Below are 6,822 nucleotides of genomic sequence, written 5' to 3'. Positions count from 1 at the left end.
GATTAAAACTGTGATGCACCTGTCAATCAGGGTGTGATGTAGGCGTCAGGGACAGATAAGGGTAAGGGGTGGATGTAAGGTATAGGAAGGGAAAGGTTGAGATAATGGGAAATAAGTTTGACATCTTAATTTGAAATGGAAAAAATTGAATGGATTGCTTGGGATGAGGAGATTGGATGTACACTTTCACCTTGATGCAGGGATTTATCAGGCCAAGTGCATGACATCTGGTGATAGGGATGCAAGGTCTATAGGAAGGGATGAACACTCATGGGGGGGGGGTGAAGAAATTGTAGAGGTCTACCTGAAGGGAGGAGTATGGGTAATGGGAAGGACTTAGGACTTGGAGAAGAAAATCATACTTATAGAAAATGATCACGTCAACTCCTAGGATGTGGGAGTAATCCATCTATGGTAAACTAAAATAAAATCACATACAGAACTAACTAGGTAAGTTAACTACATGCAGGAAGAATAACATGACTGAAAATCTATTCCACGTTTCTTTCAAATTGATGGGACATAGTTTTCAGAGAGAGACCTGTTTATTAGGATGGATAGGGAGAAATCTAAAGCCTTAGCAGAGATTTTTAAATATTGAATTGGATGTCAGCACTTAATGGTACTTCCTAACGTTTGTTTAGAATGGTGTTGTAGAAGTGGATATTGGCTGGAAATTAAAATATTGTGATTGGCTGTGGTGGGTGGAGGTAGGAAGAGAGGAGAAGTAGTGGGATTGTCAATGAGGGACTACACAGATTGGTTAAAATAAGAGTTCATCTGGGATGGGATTAAATCTTTTGTACTGGTTGTTGTAGGAGATGGTATGGGAGAATGACCTGGGTGTAGTAGTTTATTTATAGAGGACCAGAAAAGCTTTATGTTATTTTTTTAACTCACATTTAAGTTTGTATAGTTATGTTGTTTATCGAGCTTGATACAATGTTTTGTGCAGTTCCTTAGCTGCCTGACAGAATGTAAGGTATTCTGTTTTTCAGCCATTTTTTCCAGGCTTTATTTCTTTGATGGCTAAGATGTTTTGTTTCATTGTTTAACCATAGAACATTACTCTCCCAGTCTATACTGGAGAAAGAAAAATATGGAAAATTTGTGAGAAATCTCCTTCCTCTTATCTCAGGACCACAATGAAAATATAAAGTGGAGTATGAGTTTAAGGACATTACAAATATCAAGGGAAACCACAAATCTTTCTTTAACTATGTCAGGAAATTAAGGAATAAGCTCAGTCATAAAAATATCATGCATTCTGAATCCAAGGATACAGCCAATACTAGCAGACACATTTAGTGCTAATTTTACCTGACTTACTATATTGTTGACCCAATGTCCCTGAAAATGTATTTTCACTTGAAGTTACACTGGAACATTGTTTAGAATCCCTGTCAAAGGTTAAAAATAATACTTCCATGGGACCAGATAACATATCAGGCTACATGCTAAACTTAGTTTTATCCAGTGGCGACTGGTGACTTCAAATCAAAGGGGGGGGGGCTACAGGAGACAGCTGAATGGGTGGGGCCAATGGGAAGAAGTATGACCAACTAGGTAGAGGTAGAGCTAGGCTCAAAACCACAAAAACTGGAACTTTAATTAAATATGCTGCCCTGGGTGTCAAGCCATCAATATGAGAGTCCGATCAAGACAAAATGAAGTATAGAAGAAAAAAAAATTATTGCAATGCATTGGCTACATGACAGCTTAATTAATATCTAGATGGAAACTAAAAGGTTGTGAGGCATGAAAAATGTTACTTTTTAAATACATTACTGGAATGCCAGTCAAAATCAAGTATAAAAAAACAAGCAGCACTTAACTCAAACCACTTCTTGCACTGCAGTTCTAATTATAATTTATATTCAGCTTTACAAAAGTACCAAGTAACATGCTGAAAGCAGCCATCTCTGATATCCCCCACTTGTAAAAATGTTTCTTATCCAAAAAAGACCTGCTGTCTGACAACAACTATCTACTTGTTTCATGGGGAAAACTTGGTCAAAGTAAAAAATGAACAGCAAACAAGAAACAAGCTCAAGATAAATTGCACAAAGGATTATTGCACAGGTTATAGACCACACATGATAGATTGGCATTCTGTTTAGTTTACAGGTAAAGCCTGCAAAGATTACTGCAAGTCTCCAACAAATGTAATGAGCTTCTGAAAATATTTCAATTGTGTCCTTTATTACAAATACTGTCATATGCATTTCAATACCTAAGACTTATGCGTAATCTAGTTATGTAAATATTCTGTGCATGGCAACAACAAAAAGGCTTTCAGTGTTGGTAATTCTTTAACAGTATGCTTATTAAAGCTTACTTGCATCTTACAATCTCAGACAAGCTTACTCAATGGTCATTAAAGCATTGCTACTTAAACACAGTGCAACAGGCACTGCAAACAGCATGCATTTTCTGAATAATAAGAAGCATAAATCAACAGTATAAAAATATGACAGAAAACTATAACATTCTGCAAGATCAAGGACAGATGAAACGCCACTGTAGTAGTTTTGTCTACCTTGGATAGAGGGATACTCTGCACACTTACACTGCATAACTTCCAATAATCGACCTTTCTTTTCTGGGCGGGATGAAATGCTTCATTTTCCCCTTCAAACCTGATCAATGGCTTAGGTCCTCTTATACAGAGTGAAGAATTCAACTGATTATGAAAGACTTAAGGCAGCACATACACCTCCATAGCAAACTCTGAAAATAAAAGTAGAGGCTGACATCTACTAAAAGTTGTTGAGAAATAGAGTGCCACCCCACCAAATCAAATAAAAGCATAAAATTAGTTCTACTTAGGAGGATATAGGAACACTCTTCACCTTGACCTTGGAAAAGAAAGTAACCCACAGCTTGACAAAGTAACTCAGGAAAACAGAGCCAAGGCCACAACTTTTATGGGACACTAAGAATTAAAACAAACTAGACAAAAATAAAAAATGGTTAATAGTTCAAACCTCCTCCAAAAGAGAAGCAGCTGCAAGGTTGACAATTACTAGTGCCAAAAAAATGTCCAAATCCTGACACTTCAAATGTCAGCCATCTAAACACAAATAGTTTATGCTGCAAAAAGTCTCAATATCAACCCCTATTTCATGCAAATAAACACAATAGCTGACCATCGGTTAGGCACATTTGGAAGAAAACTATATTATGGTTGCATTCTCTTCATCTTCTCTGTTTTCCCCCTCTTATGTGGTATCAGGCAAATCATCAGTGGCAGTTAAACTGGGACAGGCATCAGACAGTAATAACCAACAAACATGAACTACAGCCAATTGATTCAGTTTCAGTAAGCAGATTACCATGGAGTGAAGTTAAAACTGCGAGAAACGTTGCTCTGATATGGAAAAATACAAACTTTACCAGTACTTACATACAGTACCAGCTAAACTCAAACACATGCAACATTCTCTCCTGTCCATTCAAGTGTAACAACACACAGAAACACTAGTTATAACAAATACTGAAACTAAACATAAAGCATATTGAAGTATTTTGGCATTACAGTATACACATCTAAAACACAAACATCCCTAGTAATACTACAGGTGGAGGTAAACCAAAGCTAAAGCTCTCTGGGAATGAAAAACTCCACCACTCACCCTACTCACACACAAGAATTATTCATTTCCATGCATTCATATAGTAGACTGCAATTAATCATTAATTAAAATGTATATTCACCCCTTGCCTTCTTTACATAGTATATTAAAATTTACTCTTGCCAGCAAACATCTATAAACACTGCATATGCCAGCCGAATCTCAAAACTTTTTCTACTCTGTTAGCACGCGTCTGATACATACATGTAAAGCAATAACTTGAGAACCCTACACATAAAACACAAAGGAAACAGGCTGCATGTTTATAATGCTGAGTTAGGTATGTAACTCATGAACACAAATAAAAACAAGTGCATGAACAGCACCACATATTAGATCCCAAATGGGATTTCTTCTCAACCTACTCGTGAAACACAATGTTACAATCAAACAACATTACAATGGTTTCTTGTAATACCCCCACTTTTTTAACTACTTCATTTTAATAAATGTCCAGCTTATTGTTTACAACTGTAATGAAAATATAAGAAGCCAATGCCCAATTTTCAATCGTCATCTAGGCCTACATTTCCCCAAATCACTCCACCTAAGTAATGGCGTTCAGTGCAAACATACTGAAATTTTATTACTTTAAAAAGAAATACTGCCAGCTAGTGCAACAGAAACAGAACTGACAACATCTTCCTTCATGCTAAGCAGCTGCCATAACCAAACAATACACCTTTTCCACAGAAGTTAAGTCTGAATTCATTGAGCTCCATCACCAGTCAGCCCAGTCAGGATGGCAATGGGAGCAGTCAGCCATTTTCCCTCAGAAGTCAAGCCCAGCAACCAGCTTTGGCCACCTAATATACAGCTAGTATGTGCATGCTTATACGTATATAAACACTGAACACAATATCTCAATTCAAAACCAGACAAAGGGAAGTAACGCAACGTGAACAGTAAAACTAATCTTAACTGACATCCTGCTTCCAGTAAACATCAATGGACCATTTTAAATGTTCTAACAACTTCCTTGCCCATTTACCATAAATAACACACATTCTCTTTGAAAACTTGCTGGAGTTATTTTGGTATGCATAGTTACACACACACACACACACACACACACACACACACACACACACACACACACACACACACACACTTACCTGAGTTTGGAGTCTGTCTGTAGCAGCTTCAATGTCACCAGTCCCGTGCAAAAAGGTAAAAGGTCCTGTCCTTCCCACAAGAGCAGGCTCCAGCCTGCAGACATTGCAGTCTGATTCCCTTCTGCATAGATCTTTGGGCATTAGACTACAGAGATGCCTTCTTCCTGATTAGAACTGCTGTGTAACCAGTCCTGATTCCTGCGAGTTCCAGGAATGCTGAGCACATATGTGTGGAGTTCTAGAGCTCACTATCATTTTTTTTTTCTTTTCAGTTTACAGCTTGGGGGCTGCAATCCTGCAGTCCTATAGCACAAGCCAACCCTGGTTTTATCCTAACTACAATGTCTGCACCTAATGCCAGGAAAAGAGACTCTGTGACTCTTCTAGTCTAGTGTGGCCCTGTGATGCTCCTAGGCTAGTGTGTCCCCTCTACAGACCAGGGTAATTACAGGCCGATCAGTCTCATCAGCTTTATATGCAAAGTTCGCTCCTGCAAACACAGGCAACTTAGCTGATCTAGACCTTAATCAGTTTGGCTTTGTGAAGGTCAGGTTCTGTCACCTGAACCTTGAAAAGATTATATAGGTCAAAAACAGTGTTCAGTCTATGCATACCCTCATTTCAATCTGGCCAAGGCTTTTGACACTATCCCTTATGCTGGTAGTACTAAAAAATTAGACAAACGTAGTGCAAATCCCAAGATTGTCTGCTAGATTGCAAACTAGATGTCCAACATATCCAAGGACATGAAATTGATGGTACTTTGAGCACAAAACTGTAATTTGTCAGGTACCACAGGAATCAATACTGGGCCCTCTTCTGTTTGATGTTTATTTTACAGACATCCAAGTCAATATCTCAAAAGCGTGGTTCATGGAGTTTGCTGATAACTGCAAACCAGGTACTATCATTTGCTCAACAGCTCCTGCTAGATAAACAAGGTGGATATGTATGCATGGCTATACGGCTAAGAGAAATCTTTTTATATGGTTTGGTTGAAACCAGGTGAATAAATAGCACCCATATTTATTATCCGATATCTCTCATTTTAATGAAGCAATTCCTGTTTATCATATTTATTTGGACTGCTACCAACTTTATCAAATTTCTTCAATATAAAACTGCAGCACAGTGTAAAAGTCTGTGTTTAACAAATGCACTATGTTCAATATTGCAGACCAAATCACTCAGATGTAAAGACACAGTCAGAAAGGCTTAATGTGAGAGGGAAGCCTTAACCTGGATGGTTCTTCCCTCATGGCAAGTATTTTTAATTCATATACTGACCTATCACTGATGTTTCACACTAGTGGAAGCCTTATCATGGATGTTTTTCTCACTGGTAGAGCCAAATCCTAATGCAGCAATCCGGGGGGGGGGGTGGTGAAGTATATTTCTTAACCATGTATTTCCAACCTCCTCAGAAATGGGAGCGGTTCCTGATTTACACTGGTAAGTGACTCACAGAATTGGTTGCCAACATAAAATATCACTGTTAGAAGAAAAAGTGAACACTATTTTAAAAAGAAGGCAGTTACCCATTCACTTCTATAGAAACAGAGACAGTGCATATATTTTCAACAAAGATGTGGGGGTGAGGGTGTCTAGTAATGTGTCTAGGGGCATAAATGAAGCTGGATGAATGTGTGTGTGTGTGTGTGTGTGTGTGTGTGTGTGTGTGTGTGTGTGTGTGTGCGTGCATGTGTAGAGGTCAGTCTTTGCTAACAGAATACATGGGTCATCAGGGAAAGCACTACCTGATGTTAGGTCTGACTGGGCTCATGTTAAAATAGTATGATTCAGAGATAAACTAATAAGCTAATAATGTGGTATTTTTCTTTGCAACTATAGAGGTCTCTGAATCACATTTTATCACCATTGCAGAAATTGGCCTACATGCATTATGTAATGAACCTGAGTGGTGAGGCTTTCTGAATCTTAGGGACTTTTTGTTTAAGGTGCTTGTTTATCTTGCATTTGGACTGATTATTGCTGATGTTATTTATTTCAATTCATTTTCAGTATTCCTACATAAAATATATGAAAATATTAATAATATAATTATAAGACAA

This window comes from Protopterus annectens, chromosome 17.part0 (assembly GCF_019279795.1).
Source record: "Protopterus annectens isolate FY-2018-M chromosome 17.part0, PAN1.0, whole genome shotgun sequence".
Classification (NCBI taxonomy): domain Eukaryota; kingdom Metazoa; phylum Chordata; order Ceratodontiformes; family Protopteridae; genus Protopterus; species Protopterus annectens.
This window is presented reverse-complemented; position numbering follows the sequence as displayed.